At 29.9% G+C, this 19,205-nt stretch overlaps 1 pseudogene; it reads right to left on the bottom strand.

Annotated features, from left to right (window-relative positions):
• Positions 1-958: 958 nt before the first annotated feature.
• Positions 959-18,931, bottom strand: LOC142331674 (protein MEMO1-like; annotated as a pseudogene).
• Between the last annotated feature and the right edge of the window lie 274 nt (positions 18,932-19,205).

The raw sequence follows: 19,205 nt of genomic DNA, 5'->3' as shown, positions 1-19,205 counted from the left end.
TATGAATCATGAGACCTTGCTGATGGAGAGGGGGCTTGAGTGCTCAGTGATACAGAGCAGCTGGACTTAAGGTGCAACCATATCGGAGAGGTATCTGTTGAGAGCCAGACTAAGGAATGATTCCTGAAAGAGGGCAGCAGTTCTTTCAGTAGTTATTAAGGACATAGGTTAGGAGGACTTAAACGGCCATATCAATATCACTCAATCTTTCGAGTACTGCGCAGCTCAAAGCAATAAAAAACTACGGCTGTTTTTTTCCAAGAAAATCTAGCTTTCTGCATCTTGTACCAAAAATAGAGGAGCCTTCCTTGGTAAAATATTCCAGAGGTAAACTAGTCCCCTGTTTGGATCTCCGGGTGAGGACTACTAAGGAAGGGATCACCGGAAAATTAAAAAATAACATTCTACGAGTTGGAGCATGGAATGTTAGAAATCTAAAAAAAAATGTTAGAAAGATTGGTAGGTTAGAATATTTAAAGAGGGAAATGGATAGGTTAAATGTAAATTAGTGAGGTTTGGTGGGAATAAGAAAATGACTTTTGGTCAGTTGATTTTAGAATAATTAACTCAGTATCAAATAATGGGCAGGCAAGAGTAGGTTTTGTAATGAACAAGAAGATAGAGAAAAGAGTGTAGTATTTCAAAAAGCTTAGCGTTAAGACTCATTGTAATAAGGATAAAATCAAAACCTAAGCCGACAATGATTGTTAACATCTATATGCCTACAAGTGCCCATAATGATGAGGTAGAGTGTGTATATGAAGAAATTGATAGACCAGTTAAATACATAAAAGGGAATGAAAGAAAATTTAATAATAATTGGAGATTGGAATGCAAGCATTGGAAAAGATAAGGAAGAAAATATTGTGGGTGAATACGTGCTGGGCAAAAGGAATGAAAGAGGGGACCAACTTATTGAGTTTCGAACAAAGTATAATTTAGCAGTTGCCAATAAAATTCATTTTTCAGGAATTAGAAGATGCTGATTTGATTGCTCATATGAATTTTTATCAAGAAATGTTGCAGAATTTAAATGGTGATGAAAACTTAATCCATATGTTTCTGTTGGATGAAGCTTATTTTCACTTGAATGGCTATACAAATGTACAGAATAATTGATATTAGTGCTCTGAAAACTTATTTCTGATACATGGCAATCTATTTCCTGTGTGGGAGTCTGAAATTACCAGTTGTTATCAGGCTGAGTCTCGAAGAAAGTTACAACTTTAAAATTTGTTTGAAAAATGTCTGATTAAATGCAATGGTAAACTATATTAAGTTTATATATTGTGCATGTGTTTCTTCAGATAAACTTGTCTGAGCACTTTCAATCACCTTCTGTATCTAATACAAAAAAAAAAATCCTTCCTGTTTCCCTGTGATAATTAAATGGCATCAACCCCCCCCCCCCCCCCTCAAGAAAATATATATACATAAACCATCCCAAATTTCATTTAAATCGTTTCATCCAGACCAGGTCAATAAATATACATTTCTGGAATTCAGAAATGTAATTTTTCTGTTAAAATTGTGTTTTTTTGATTAGAAGGGATCATGAATTGTCTGCAAATTAACCTGACATGCAGAAAATTGACCCAATTAGAATACTTTCCTTTTTGTAGTACATTATATAACTATAAAGGTGGGAAAGTAATAACATGGCTATTGTTGGTTTTATATATATATATATATATATATATATATATACTGTTGGTATTAATTTTGGATCAAAAGTTATTTAAATTATAATTCATTTTTTCAAGGAAAAAAGAGCAATTTGGTGAAAAAAATTAAAAGCTTAGTTATTCATTTGATATTAAGGAGAGAGTAGTGAAAATTTGATGATATATTATCAGCCAATAAATGTCATCCAGTAAGCAGTGTTCAGGTGCACATCATGCTTTCTGTGCTAAATCACTTTATAAAAATAATGACCTCAAAATAGGATCAATAATCTGCATAATGGGTGGATATTGTCTGTTCAAGTAATTAACTTATGAGTTAAAAAGTTTGAGGAAACTAGTCCACATCAAATTTAAAACATAAAGAGTAGCAAAAAAAGTTGGAATGTCAGAAAACATTGATAAGAGTTTGAATGTTGTGATATGTATGCAAAATGTTCTGATTAAGCATGCATTATATCAGTGAATCATCGAATCTTACATAAGGACTTAATTTTTCATTCCTATGAAATTCATTACTCACGAGATTAAAAGAAGCATCTTTTAATCCTTGATTTGGTTGCTCGTAAATGTTTTGTCAAGAAATGCTGCAGCATTTAGATGATGAAGAAATCTTAATCCACCGTTCTGTCATATGAAGCTCATTTTCACTTGAATGGCTTTGTAAATAAGCAGAATTGTTGATATTGGAGCACTGAAAACCCACTTCAGATACATAAGAAACTGTTGAGTAGTACAAAGGTCACAGTGATGTGCACTTTTGTTTTCTGGCATTATTGGACCATTTCTTTTTCCTTGAAAAATAAACTATTAGAGAAACACTGCAACACATTACACAAGCATGGTCACAACATTTTTGAGGTAAGAATTAGTTCAGTTTCCACAAATTACCTGGTTCCAGAAAGATGATGCCACAAGTCATAGCACTGTTTTAAGAAAATTTTTTCAAATCATATCTTCAAAAATAGGGACAATGCCTGCTAGATTGTAAGAAATATTCACGTTAAAATAAAAACTTACTTACCTACAGAAGTTTTAAATTCTCCTGCATCACTGACTTATCCTTTATAAAAGAAATATTTTATTATTCCTTTTCATCCTTAATTGCACCTTCATAAGTAACTATATGCAATACACTTTTGCAATTCCAACATGAACAGCAAGATTGAGCAACAAAGTGATGGAATTTTGTGTGAAACTTGTCAAATCTGCCACCGAGACATTGCAAATGACGCAGCAGCCACAAATCATGCAAGGTGTTCTGAGTTGCACGCACACTTCAAAAGCAAAAGAACATTCAAGACAATGAAAAATTAAGAAGACCTATGAGCTCAACACCAGAAATTGATGAAACCATTCAACAACTTGTACACAAGGCTCGTTGGAGAACAACCCACAACACTGCTTTCACTGTCAATGTGTCATACGGAACAGTTCAGTATGGAACATGCACCACGTGGCTGCCAAATTATCCTCCTCAGACTGCTGACCCAAAGACGAAGGGTCGTATAGTATTTACTAAATTGCTGTAACAGAATATTGTGGAATCTACTGTAAAGTGATGAAGGACAATGGGTATGGTAGTATAAGTCAGCAGTAAATATACTGTACTGGTGAAGCAGACCAAATATATAAATTCTGTGACCGATCATAAAGCGATATCCTATGATACCTAACTCAAATACATCTGGTATTTGTACAATTTGTCTATACAATTGATTCACTACATTTTAGGCACTTTTGGAGCTTCTAACATGTTATCTTCATGAGCAAGAAACGCTAGCAATTCAGAATTCAGAATGCATTGACCTTCACTTATTAAAGCAGGAAAGATACAGCAAAGGAAACAATTAGCATTTCCATCCCAGTACATCAAGATTCATTTCAAGCTAGTCAAATACTGTAGTTTTTCATTTCATGCTAGTCAAATACTGTAATTTTAACTCTACAAATTTTTGTCTCTGATAAATTCAATGATGATGAAAAACTAATTTTGCTCCATTTGGAATTCAGATTTTTGGGGCTCAGCAATTATGGGATATAATCCAATGTTATGTTATAGAATGGTTATATGTTGGGAATATAGAATGGAGGTTCGTGGGTATGAAAAATGCAATCTGACCAGGATTCAAACCCACAGCCCCTTGGATGAAATACTGAAACTCTGTCCATCAGCGACCATCAGGTAATAAGTTTTTGAAGTTTGATGAACACCTCTAACATACTTATTTATAATAAATGATACAACTTTCTGAAGAGATTGCCTTTATTCAATATGCCTCGATAATGTGACAACAAAGAAAATATCTTTAATATTACCACAGCTAAATTCATTATTTCTATCATCAAAAGTCTGAAGAAGGCTTTTTATGCCTAAACAATTTTTATTTGTAATCAACCTTGAATAAGTATTACCAGTTATCATGATATTAAAATGATGATATGAACAAAGAAGGGACGCAGCAGTTCAATATCTACACCCAGTAGTCAACTTCACTAACAGCCTATTTACTCCCAGACACCACCTTCCCTCTAACCCTCTACCATACACATTTCAATTGGCTCCTACAGACTTGTTGATAGTAGGGAGTTCCTGGTACATTTCTACCATGTACCAAAGGAGCTGGTTAGGTAATGAAACAATGAAAAACCTCATCAGAGAAAGTTTATGTCATCCTCAGCCCGATCAGCCTTTTCAAATCAGAAAAATTATTGGTACCTAACACACACTGCATGAAAATCACTGCCAGTATATTTAAATATGAGAAAAAATGTAACCTGTAAGGAATTCTTTATATTATTAACATGAAGCAAGTATTTTATGTGTAATGTGTGTGTATATATATATATATATAATATATACTGGCTGAGCCAGTTTACATTGTCACTCCATACCCCAAAAATTGGGAGCTTCTGAGAGTAAATAGTTATTACAAGGCTTGCTCATCACCAAACATGCTATTAATATAAAATAAATACATGCTAATATGTATAAACAATCCTCTAATTGACTCGAATGGAATCCTCTCTCTATATATCTATAAATAAGAATATAATTAAAAATAAATTAAACCTTTACATATAAAGCTGAAAAATTAACTGTACTACTTAGTAACAGTATTAACTTACTAATCTATCTAATTTAGTAATGGACTGGTAAATATCACCCCATGACCGATCATAATACGTATAACGAAACCTGTGGCCCCAGTGACAAAAATCAGATGAAATCACAAAAAGATTTTGAGAATCTGCTAAATATCTTGCAAAAATACGACCATAGACAGCTTCACGATCAGGACTTAATGATCCTACAAGTACTGGCACAATAGTAAATGCATCTTTATAACTGAAAAATGAAAAAAATTCAAGTTATTAATAAAAGTTAATTTTAAAATTAGAATAAACAAATTTACTTTTTAAATACATAAACTTAGAAATATTTACTTCATAAACATACACAATTATTAATCTTATTCGGCAGAATTGTATATGTTTCTAACTATTTATATTTTTAAGTTCATTGGATTGACATTATACATTATTATATACATTTTATTTAAACAAGCACAACTTTTTTTATAGATTCATACATACAAGAAATCTGACTTGTGGCTTTATCGACTAGGGTCCATATATAGCAGTATTCCTTACATATGTAATCAATCTACTGTAGCTTGTTACATCCATGGACTGCAAGGACAGCATTAATTACATTCCAGCAGAATAGCAACCAGAACATATCAGAAGCCAGATTAGCATTAAAATGTAACTGCTTCATCCAGGCCTCCAACTGACAATCTCCTGTGGGAAATCTAGCAGCGATTCCATTTTGAAGTACCTTTACGACATTAATTATTAGAGTACAGTGATAAGTAAGTTAGAGCAGATAAGAAACAAATGTAAAAAACTTTTAAAAACATTACTTCACATATATCATCAATAATATTACCATGAGAATCTTATTAGTAAAAGGTCTTAATATGTAAAATGCAGACCACAGATTTGTACTTCTTATTTAAATTCCCTTAACATAGATAACTAAAAAACAAACAAACATTGATGCTGGCTATGTAATACACCTGTACAGCCATAAAAATATCATTAAAAAAAAAAAATCATTTTATCAATTACAAAAAGTAATTTTAAAAAGCAGTGATAATTTTTTTTACATATGCAACAGTGATCGCTAATAAAGACTTACTTCTATTTAATAAAATCATATTATTATATCCTGAAAAATATCTTTTTTATTTTGTAATCCTCAATTAAATATTATTTGAAAATCACCTAAAACATTATACCCAGTCTGTTTTACAAATAATACTATAGAAAAAATTATGGTCTAATTTAATATTTCTATGGTTTGGTATACAATAAAAACCTTTACATACTTACTTTTCCATTACTTTAGCTATATATGGAAGATGCATTTCAATACTATGTTCATCTTCATCAACATCAAGACTCATACGTTCAAATTGACCTGTAGCATCTAAATCAGCATACACTGTAATCATTAAAAGGAGTACTGATTAATCATTATTCACTGTTAAAAAAATACCTACAACAAAAAAAATTATTCTACACTGTTAATTTTCTTTCTATTTAAGATAATTCTACTCTGAATATAAACTAATGAAATAAAACTGAATTTATCATTAAAAACAAAGATTCTCTGTCAATCAACACCATCTTTCTGAAAGCGATAAACATTTTGTTTGTTTTTACTGTAGTTCATTGAAATATGTATCTACTATCTCCTTTCAGAAATTATGTTTCAAAAGAATAAACTGCACAGCTCCATCCTATTTGTATCTGAACAACTAAGTTGCTCAACTGCAATCGATCTGTTACACCAGGAGAAAACTGCTTACCTGAACGTTTGGTTTAAAGTTAATCATTACCCTTTTTCTAAAACATTTTTTCACTCTAACTACCTCTAAATAATTCAACCTATTCTATGGACTAACGACTTTACCTGATAAGTATTTCAATCGTTAGACTTATGATCCAGCCATTGAACAGCTAATAAAGAGTTCCCTGGTCAATCCATATGCAGTGTCCTATCAGATACCAGAATGAACTGGCGCTTCAGGTCCTGGAATTTTCAGCATGGAGAATCTAACAGGGTATGATCGACACCCACAGGACTTAGTTCTTCTACAGTTCTAATAATTCAATTTATTTTTGTATAAAAATAAATATAAATATTACTGAAGAATAATGTTAAAGGAAAAAATTAGCGATTCTATATTTCAATGAATAGTCCAATAACAAAGTAAAAAAAATTTATACATAACTTTTTCTTTTTATTGCTATTTACTATATAACATTAATGTATTAATTACAATTTTTTTGTTATTTCTGACAGATTAAAGAGCTTCAATAAAATACACAATTCAAAATTAGACGGTACATATATTAAGAGCAGATCTTTGTCAATTGCTTATAATAATAAAAATAATAACACCAGCTCAAATTATATGAATTACAAAAATTAAACAAACCGCAGATTAATTAAAAAGATCTCAAACCTTGTGTATCTATCCGCAAGTCGTAGAGGGGTGTACGATACTTGGTAGCCGATGAAAGCGCACAACCTGCAAGGCGAACATGGTGTGACCCAATATAAAAACTCTTTGCCTGAAATAAAATTTAAAAAAAATATTTATTCGATTTAAGAATTAAACATACATCATGTTTTTTAAATTCCTGAAAACGTATTTCCCACATAAGAGAGAATTTTATGGTAGAAATTATTAAAACAAAATACAGTGACACAAATTTTTTTAAGCAGGATTTATATAATAGGAAAATAAATTAAACTATAGAAACAACCACTTACACAACAACTGGGCTAATTTGGCGATAAGCAAAGGCACTACAAGCGCCACAATACTGGTAACCTGCATGCCTGTAACAGAAAACTTGAATAAGCTTTATAATAATGTAACTTATACACCATAATAAATAAAAAACTCAAAATAATATTAAGCCAAAGCTAAATTACTAGTCATTAAACTTTTTATAACCAAGAAATCTCTTAACTTTAAACACAGACTTACTAGAAAACCAGTTTTTAATAATTATATAAATTTTGCTTAAAATGATGTCAGTTTAAGGAAAAAATTTTGTTAACGTGTAGTTCAACCTAAGGAGGTTTTATTTGTTACTGCCCTAACCTATTACATCTTATTTTATTACCAAAATAGTAGTCCTAAGATTTTTTTGAACCTAAAACTATACATTCTAAGTTAAATAATCACTTTAAATCACCCACTTATTTTTCTTTTTTAAAACTTAGGGATGATCTACTGTTACAGAAATAGGAATGATTAAATGATGCGTAATCAGAAGCAATGAAAAGTACTACGGTTAACAAAAATAGGCAATATAACACATTTAACAGTTTGCAGATAAAACTATCAACATTAAAAGCATGTAATCCTATATTTATTAATTGATAAGTTTTCATTTCCAAGAATTATTACTGACCATTAAGGTTGTGTAGTTGGAATATTTTAAGAATATACTTATTATAACTATGAACTATTATTGTTGTATTGTACAGATTCTAACATACGGTTCATACCTCTGGTCAACAATTAAAAGTAAATTTTAAAAATTACAAGTCTGCCAAAAGAATGGAAAAAGCATGCTTTTTGAAGTGGATCAGAACAGATATGAAGAAGAAAGTAGAGTAGCAGAAATTAAGAACATAAAAACAATTGAAAAGCAATGATAAAAAGGCAATAATACAAAAAAATTACATGGAGAGATGGATATGTTTAGGACTCTTTGCCCTGCAGAGGGCATTAATGACCATTATTACTACTAACATAGAGAACTAGATATTCTATTTGATGAAAAATTAAGAATTCTCTAATTTTATTCATGAGATTAATTTTTTTAAGCTACATTCAAACTGTATGACAAACAATATATTTGTAAAGTTACAAAAATATTAATCTCTTATTACTTGTTTCTCTATATATAAAACCTACAAAGACTTACATAGTAAATTAAATAAGCACCTCAAATACTTTACGGCTTACAAAAGAAATTTCATCATTTAATATCCCCTGAAAGAAGGGATACCATTAGTTGTCATTATTAATTTATAAGTGATGATTTAATATGAAATTATTCTCTCTAAAAAAGGTATTACTCCCTAAGAAGGTAAATATCTCATAAAACAATGGTAAATTTTGATGTTTACCTCACAAAAAAAGGCCTAGCCTAGAAGGAAAATTTTAAATTATATTAATAACCAATGTTAAGTCTTAAGTGATTCAATTTGATCAACGATTACAAACAGCCCATTACTGGTTTTTGAGGTTTAACTTTAATTTTCATACAAAGGAGTTTTGTTAAGGGAATGAAATGACTTTTACGCATAAAAAATTATATTTTATCAACAGTACAAAGTTTGTTCTATAATTAAAGAGACAAAAGGCAAAAACAGAAAAAAATATTTAATAAAATAAATTGAAACTGTCTGATGTTAAAGTTGGCAACTATGAGACTGATTTAAAATATCAGCTGTTAAAAAGAATTCTCATTATTAAAAATAGTTTAGCTTATTTCAAAATGTATGGTCTGCTTGAAATTTGTAATGAGGAAGAACAGCATGCCGCATTAAGATTTTTATTTTTTGAAGTTGTAAAATCAGCTGAAATTTACTCACAGATGTTAAACCAGTATAGTAAAAAGTGTATTAACCATCCAGATTTTTATAAGTGGATTAAACACTTTAAACTGCCATTACAATTTTCATCACAGCAGAAGACCTGTGGAAGGTTTGACGGACGCTTTGCAAAATTTCATTAATGATTTATTCATGAGGACAGACGCATAATAATTTGGAAAATTGCTGATATTTATAGTGCAAGTATCACAGCACTGATCTTTCCATTATCCATGATAAGCTAAATTACTGCAAAATATGTTCAAGATGGGTTCCAAAACAAAATTACAGACACCCAAATTCATACTTGTAAGAAACTTAAATGATTTTTAGCAAAAGGAAATACTTTTTTAAATCATGTAACTCGTGATGAAACTTGGATTCATAATTTTGAGCCAGAATCCAAATGTCAGAATATGTAATGAAAACATCAAAATTTGCTTGCCAAGAAAAATATTTCAAACCTATGCATCCATCAGCCAGTAAATGATGCTAATGGTGCTTTGGGACTATAAAGGCCCAATTTATTGTGATTATTTGTAATAACATACATCAACAGTGAGAACTATTGAAATGCTAGAAAATAAAGTAAAACCTGCAGTAAGGAGGAAAGTCCTACATCTCTCTAAAAAGATAAAATTCTTCCGAATTATAAGACTCACTCACTTACTGTTCAAAAGATATGGAAAGCTACTCAAAGATTGAGTCGAGAGATAGAGGACACATCTACCTTACATTCCTATCTTGGGACTATCAGATATTTTTTTTGTATGGTTCTCTCAAAGCATTTTCATGAAGTAATAAGTTTGGCAACAATCAACTACAAAGACAGCAAAACACGAATGACTCAAGACACAAGGATGGTCAATACTTTAAAATTAGAATAAAAAAAGATGGGACAAGTGTCCAAATTTAGCTGATGATGTTGAAAACATGCGTTACTTTCATTGAATAAATAATTTTTCTAAAGATATATGTCTATTTTAATTACTGGACAACCCTCACATCTGTAATCTTAAAAAAAAATTATTCCATGAATTCATACAAGCATAATATAATCAAATAATGACTTAACTAAATTGCCCAGATGCATTAATTGAAATTTTTAATAACCTTAATCACAGACATCCTTTTCATTATTTAAAGTAATTTTGTAGTCATTTCAAGTCATTATAAATAGGTTATATTTTGTGAACATTCAGTTTCTTGATTATATGTAAAATTTTTCTTTGAGCCTTTGTTATTAATTATGTACATTTTTGCAGTAGTATCTAACTTTAATGATGTGTTGTTCGACAATGCTTTTTAGCATAACTTGCTTGATATGCTGGCTCCAAATTCCAGTTAAATAAAAGTAGAAATGCAAAATGATTGAGACCAGAAATATAGGACCGGGACAAAATATAGCATAAGAACCAAAAACAGAAACAAATAAAAATACATTAAATTTTTCAATTTAAATGTTATACAGTTTTAGGATTGCCATAATATCACCCTGAATCTGTCACTATGAAATGTCATACGGTCAAAAATCATAAAGAAAATGACTCTAATTCTGTAAAAAGAATTCATTATCTTTGCAACCCCAGGAATATGTATCAGATGGTATTATAAATAGTAGCATTAAAAATATCCATTACTGAATCATATACTCCATGAATGGTAAAAAGAATTAAATACTAAACAGAAATTATTGTTATAACATAACAACTGGAAAATGATATGTAACCTAGTCCATACATATATTAAAATGAGATTCTTCTAAATGAAATTGTAAGACTATTTGCTGTTTTAATAATCATCTAACTAATAAAATCTTTAATTATAACAAAAACCATATTTACAATATAACAAATAATAGTACAACAGAGAACTCTGATATACAAAAAAAAAAAAAACTCCTTTGCAGACAAGCCTTTTCATACATTGTTAATTACTGCAACACTATATAAACAGCACTGTAAAACAAAGGATTAGTTAAATTCATTTACTTAGTGCTACTATAAGAAGTATATCTCAATTAGAATTCTTTTTTTAACATTTCCTTATATTTTTTTAATTTATTTAATATTAATGAAAATTAATATTGAAGCTAATTTTTAAAATCATTACTTGCTCTTCCAAATAAAACTACTGGAAATTGCATAAGAATTAAATCAGAAAAATAAATTTATATTCAGTTTATACTAATGTATTTTAGATAACAATTAGTAGAAATACAAAACAAAAATTTAATTTTTTAATGGTTTTCATCTAATAAGAAATTTTACTTTGCTAAAATCTCATTATCAAATAAGTGGAATAAAAATTTGATTTACTTATTAGTTTTACTATCCTAAAAGCGGGACTTGTACTTCAAATGAACATACAAAAGTAGCTTGGGTGTAACAATCAGAAATTAATATATAAAAATCTGTATATATGAGAAGAAATGAGAATGAAAAATTTCATTCAATTCCCTAAATTCCAACCATAAAGAAAACCAATTCTACAAAAATAACAAGAAATCTAAATTAAATATAAAATATCAAAACTAAACCTATAAACAAGATGGAAGAAGAAATATTCAGAGCATCAGAAAAACTATTACAATATAAAATCCGAAGAAATATTCAGAGCATCAGAAAAAATATTTAGATATAAAATCTGTGTTGGATCTTTTTCAGCTTTCTTAGAAATCATTCAGTGTTTCAAATTATTCTATGAAATAAGAACTAAAAATAACTTCAATAAGTAAAAAAATCTGATGTACACCACATAACTTGTTTGTACGCCTATTAAATTACATAAACACATTTTTTTTAAATGAAAAGTACATTAAAATTTTATTTTACTAATGACTTATTAGTGAATTATTATTTACTGTAAAAGTTTTTTTTTTTTACAATCAGAGGTTAATAATTATTAATAAATCAATAAATTTAAATTAAAAAAATAAAAGTTATATAAAAAAAAAGAAGGAAATAAAGTCAGATTTGAACCGATGTGCTTCCCCTTGTAAGATCCAAATATTTCATCAATTAAAATTTTATTTGGCTATAACTCTGGAACCAAGAAAATAAGTACACTTATGATGATATATCATTAAAATGCTCTCAATGAGGGCTTACTACTGCAGTTAAGAAAAAGTCCAAAATCCAAATTTTGTTTGTCATGCCGAAACTAGTCAAAATGGATTCAGGGATAGTCAAAATGGATATATCCGTTGAAATCTGAAAACTGAAATTTTTCGCAATTATAATACTTCCTTTACTTTATTCAAGGAAGTAAAGAACAAGCATTCCAAGATTTATAAACATGAAATTTTATTGGTTTTACAATTTAACATAATTTTTTTATTATTAATATAATAGGAATAAAAAAAAGCATGGCTGTATAAAACAACACATGAGAAATTGCACACCTTCAAATATTATCAATCTTTAACTATAAAAGAAATATTAAAATCATGGCAAGGACTAAGATGATGAAAAATAAAGAACTACAGCATACTATTCACCTATAAATACCTTTTTTACATGAATTTTAACCACGGTAAAGCACTGTTTGTCCCTCTTTTTTCGCAATGTTTAGTAAATTCATTTTTTTTACACCAAGAAACCTAATCCTACTTACTAGCCAGTTAACCAGTCCAGATAACTACAGCTACACAACTCACGGGGCAATAATTGCACGAGCTGGGCCGTGTGTCAGTTCCGCAGCATTCAGCCAGTTTTCCAGTTGCTTGCCCAACTCCTTGTCTGTAAAAAAAAAAGAAGATGTACATCAAATAATGATTATTATTTAATTATATTTATACTACGTTATATACAAAAAAACTCAATTTATCTAATGATAAAGAAAACATGATATAAAAATAAAACAAAACTTTTATAACATTGATTTTGAAATTCATTTCTGCTGAACTATAAGGTTACCACCAATAAGCTACCTTCTTTTTTCCTTTTATGCTGCAGATTGTTTGCTGCCTAAGCCAGCGTTAATTAATTTCCCTTGTGTTCAGCAGCTTAATTATAACAGTACTTTACTGTCTTCATGGCCACAGATAATTAAATAAAAATTTAACTTTTTTGTTTATTTTTTCCTAATTGCAATCTACTTGTTCAAAAACTACACTGACCGAGAAGAATGTATTCTACATGGTTATTAACCAATGTTACACAGAAAATGATTGTACTTTTTTGATTTCATACGTGCATCAGATTTATTTTATGAAATTAAATATAGAAGAAACTGGTTTAATGTAATATTAAATTAACATAAATAGTTATAAAAACACTAATATATTACTGATTAATGAAAAATATTACAAGTTTTATGTTAACATAAATGAAACAGAACAAAAATGAACTCTCTAAACCATAAAAAAGAAATATATTCACATATTAAACAAAATTTTATTTGCAATCCCTAATATAATTAAAAGAAATATGATTAATAAAGTATTAAATACACTAAAGGAGGTATGAATAATATTATAATCTAAAAAAAAGCTGTACAGAAAATCAGAGGTGTGCAATTGTTTTGATTAATTTCAACAAAAGCAATAAAAAATTCTATATGTAAATGAATACTACATGAACTGATGTGAATAACTTTTAATCAACTACTGGATTTTCTTTAAAATAAAACTTATTCATTTACAAGTTGAATAAACATTCCACAGAAAATGAGGTCCTCAACTTTCTTCCAACAAATCTGAATACATATGTATATATCTGAATATATATTATTTTAAAAAATAACATTTTTGAGGTATAATATTAAAGCATTTATGCAAACTAGTACTTAATGTAAAAAAAAGTAGAGTTGAGGAGACTATAGCTGTACAAAATTATTTGTTCGGAGTAGATTGTTTTTCAGTAAACATTAAAAATCACTAATAATTTCTAATGTAACTCAGCTGTTTTAAAATTGTTCATAGAACAATTGAAGTGTCATTTTGTTTACAATGGGATACTTTCATATTTTAGTTAATAAAACATATTTTGCAAAGTGGGTCATTCCATGACAAATGGACCAGAGGTCCAAGCTTCATCAAATTTTGCGAAGACATTTGCTGTGGTCTTAAATGCAATTTTACTAAATTATAGCTCTTTATCTGCTATTGCTGATTTTCTGTGATTTATTGAAAAAAGGGTACGTTTTACTGGTAGTTCGCACATACATGCAAAAAATTCTAACTTTGTCTTATAATTTTGAAGGCAACAATACAGCTATAGGTTTGAGTTTTAATACGTTTACATTTTATGCTGAATTCAAATATGTTATTCACAAGTTTCTTTTGGCACCTGGTTTTGAGATATAGCAGCTGAAACTCAGCTAAAATGTTGTAACATTTTGTAAGTCAAAGTTTAAGCTTATATAATTCCTTATCTAGTACTAATCGAAACAAGACTTTGTAACCTGAAAAAATGCATAACTGTGTGTAACATCCTAAAGTTTCAAAACAACTGGAGATTTATGTCTTTTATGAGAGATTCATCATCAAATTTGGTCAAAAATGTTTTAGCTTGATTTTTTACCTACATTTGAAAACTTATATCTCAGATATACACACCTTCTTAAATTTTGTTTTATAATAGTTGGAAAGAGCAACTTTTAAACTAAAAAAGCCATGTAGTTTGTTTTTTGACCCACACCTTATAAGTGGCGGAAAAAAAAGTTGAAAGATAATATATCTATCACACAAGGAACAGGTTTCCCACAATGTTTATGGATTAAATGAATACTGTCAGGTATAAAGTAATTTTTTATTAATTAATATCTGTTTTTCTGCCTGTTAATACAAAGTTGTTAACTGTATTAGCTGTACCTTGCCTCCAATTGAATGCTAAGGAGACAGTTTCAACTAATTGTATCTGCTACGGCATGCACATTTAAAAAAAATACTTATTACAAATGCACAAAAATACTAAAATCACAAACAAAATGAAATATAGTCGCAGTAGTTATAACAGAGTGCAATAAAGTATTACAATATTATAGAACATAGTAGCTTTCAAATAAAATAAAAATATCTGTAGTCAGAAATTTTTGAGCACAGTACTTTTAATTCCACTTCAGCTTAAATTGTTTCTCAATCATAGACGGATGTATTCTGGAGATATATATATATATATATATATATTGTTGCCCTGATGGTGTCATTGATGGTACTTCAAGAGTAGAAAAAATGTACTGTTCTGGAATCCAGCAAGTGTCCTTTTTAGGAGCCCAATGATAAGAACGAACTGCACCATGAGGGTGCATAAAACTAATGAGAGCATCATGTACTTCAAAAGATGTATCACATATATTTCCAATCCACCAAGTACTGTCATACATGCAAGCCACATATTGGCCTGCTTGCAAGCTGTTAAGTGATAAGCCTTAAGTAGGTTTATGAGTTTCAAATACCGAAGTATCACTTGAGGCTCTGCCGAGTTGGATTTTAGCTTGTTAACTGGCATAACTGATGGTTCTTTCTTGTTCCAGCAATTGTGTGACCACTACTAAACCGGCTTTCCTGTTCAAATCGGATTCTCTCAACTTCTTCTCTTGTATATTTTCTTTATAAAATTCAAATAAGTCTCTGTGTCAATATCTGGTTTTCTATAGGTCGTTGAAGACTAGCACATACTGTTAATTGTTTTGTAGTACCACCAATTCCATCACAAGGTGATTTTCCGTGGCTAGTACCAAAAATGATCCACTCAGCTGTTATCCCAAAGTCTTCTTCAGAGTGGCACAAATTGATAAAATTCTTTTATTGAGCAGCTGAACCATTACTAAAGTAGCGTATATGCTTTATTTAAGTCACTGCCTTCAAGTATTTGATCAATTCAATCAAAAATACATGAACAGCAATGATATCATGGCACAGACAATCACTGACCATGCAAATGCGAAGATTTTGAAGCTCATTTTTAATGTAATAAACCATGAATGGATGCAGTGTAGCTTGGCTGTTTTCCCAATGAAATCCCTGTACAGCATCTTGCACAACAAACAAATAGTTCTCAGCAAAATCAATCAGGATAATGGTATGATTATCATTTAAATTTTTCTTCAGTTGTTTTAAATATGAACTTTGATGTTTACAAAGAAAATGGTGGCTAATCAAGCAAAAAAACCTTTAAGAAAATCTCCTTAATAAAATTTTCCATTGTCGACTGTTGCTTCTCCAATGTGTTTTATCTGTATGAATCCACTGCTTATGTTCGATTAGTTCCTCAAAGTCATAATCTTTAAGTTCATCTAATAAATAGGATTCATCATCCAATCCAGTTTTACCAGGACACTGTTAACAATATTATAGCATGCAATCCTTAGATTCTAAGCTGCACAAAGTTTTCTCAATTAATACCTTGTAGTCATCCTTGAATATTGCAGCTATCATGAGCTTTTGATGAATGGTACAAACACAAACTGAATGTGTGCCAGCAGCACTAACTGTAATGCATCACTTTGGCCTAAGTTCACAAAATTTTAAGAAGCCAATTTCATAGCCATAATGTATGCAGTAAGCGATGAACATCTCTTTTAAATTGCACAGAAGAAGACATTTCTGCTGTGGATTTTTTCACCATTCCTAACTGAAACAAAATCTTTCTTTCCTGGACAGATTCAGGAAAATTCATCATCTTCAAAAAAATTTTGAGGACTCGTCGTCTAATATGATCCTTCAATTTTTTTCCTCCATTTTTTTTCTGGTGTCGCCAAAATACCAACTTCAGATTTTAGCTTCCTGGCCTGCTTCACCATTCACATTGAAACCTGGAATTTATCAGCTGTTTTCCCCATACTCCAGCTACTAGGTGCCAATGTCAAAATATGAACTTGTGGGCAAGCTGAGAACAAAAGTTTGGCATTGAGCTCTTCAATCAGAATAACCAGATCGTTATATCCTTGACAATGCTTATTATTAACACTCAAACCAACAGCAGCAGCAACTGCTACAATAATAGCAAAAGCATCTTGCGCTCTTCTTAAATTCTGCTTCAGGTAGCCTTTTGAATTCCTTTTCTGACTTTTTCAGCTTCAAAGGAGAGATTCCAAGTGGTGACTGTGAGGTATCCATTCTTCCAGAAGCTTCTAGCATTTCCACATCACTAGATTCTGATTCTGGTTGATCACGCTTTGGCTGAATTTCTTTTTGAGCCAATTCTTGCAAACATCATGGGCATAACTTTTGACCTGGCTTGAAGGTCATAATTTGTTAGAGCTTTTAATTGGTCAGCAGAATCAATATAAATAGGCCACAATCATTTTCTGGCTTTGTACAACACTTTTTCAAATGGATTACAGCAGTCCTAAAGTAGGAATTCAAACTTCATCCGCAAATCAGCTTTATGATAGGAACATATCAGCATCTTCATTAAAGCTAATTCCAGATCGCCACTGTAAAATTTCTTTGTTCATTATTGATACTGCTTTCACAGGCAACAAAAAAGCTTTTCCATAATTAAACGTTAAAGACTTGTGGCAATCAGTCTTAAGGCTTGCCAAAATGCCAGGGCCAAGAACTTCCCTCATTTAAAAAAAATCTGATATGGGCATCACATGACTTCCTTGTACGCCTATTAAATTACTTACATATTTTTTTTTTTAATGAAAAGTACATAAAATCCTGTTTCATTAATAACTTCTGATAATTTTCATATATTTTTTTATTATTATTGAATTATTATTTATTGTAAAACCTTTTTTACAATCAGAGGTTAATAATTAATAATAAATCAATATATATATTTTTTTTTGTCTTCAGTCATTTGACTGGTTTGATGCAGCTCTCCAAGATTCCCTATCTAGTGCTGGTCGTTTCATTTCAGTATACCCTCTACATCCTACATCCCTAACAATTTGTTTTACATATTCCAAACGTGGCCTGCCTACACAATTTTTTTCCTTCTACCTGTCCTTCCAATATTAAAGCGACTATTCCAGGATGCCTTAGTATGTGGCCTATTAAGTCTGTCTCTTCTTTTAACTATATTTTTCCAAATGCTTCTTTCTTCATCTATTTGCCGCAATACCTCTTCATTTGTCACTTATAAATATATATCCATATTTATATTTTATTTATATGTATCCATTTTGAATGGACAATGACAATGACATAATTGAATGAGGTACAAAAAAAACAATATTCATTAAAATAGTAAAATTGCAAAAATAATCTGTTTAAAACTTTATAATCATTAATAACATTTTTGTCATGTTTATAAAAATAGATATACATTTCAGGCTAAGTAATTTTCATTAAAAAGGATTACACTACGTAAATTTTCAAACTATTCATCCCCATTCCTTCTGAGTCGTTTAAAAACAGCATAAACTCTCAAGTTTGTAAAAAATGATTAAATTTTGAGTTTATTACATATTTCCACTAAAAATCAGTAACTTTTCAAGTTCCACTATAATCCATCAAGTTGGACATTACAGTAATTGTAATACATAATTAAATGCACAATTATTTACTTGAAAATAGACTTACATTGCAAACACCCCAAGCGACATTGCATTCTTCACTTGTTGCTGAAGCCTGATTTGCCTGACATTCTATGCATAAATCCATGATGTGATTACGACAAATTGCACAATTGTCTACCACAATATCAGTAACAATACAGAAAAGCATTAATACAATCAAATAACAAAAGCATTTATTTCAATTAAGATAAGACAAAAATTTATGCCCCAACACTAAACGAAATGAAGAAATTACTTCAGTGTAAAATTTCTTGTCACTCAAAAAAAATCTGTTCATAATCGCACCAACATCTCCAAACGCGTGTTTAAAATTAACAGACTTTTAACAGATGTTTCACATCTCAGATATAAAACTTAAC

The sequence above is a fragment of the Lycorma delicatula genome, chromosome 10 (assembly GCF_047948215.1).
Source record: "Lycorma delicatula isolate Av1 chromosome 10, ASM4794821v1, whole genome shotgun sequence".
Taxonomy (NCBI): Eukaryota; Metazoa; Arthropoda; class Insecta; order Hemiptera; family Fulgoridae; genus Lycorma; species Lycorma delicatula.
The sequence above is the reverse complement of the archived record's forward strand: the minus strand, read 5'-3'. Positions and strand labels throughout refer to the sequence as shown.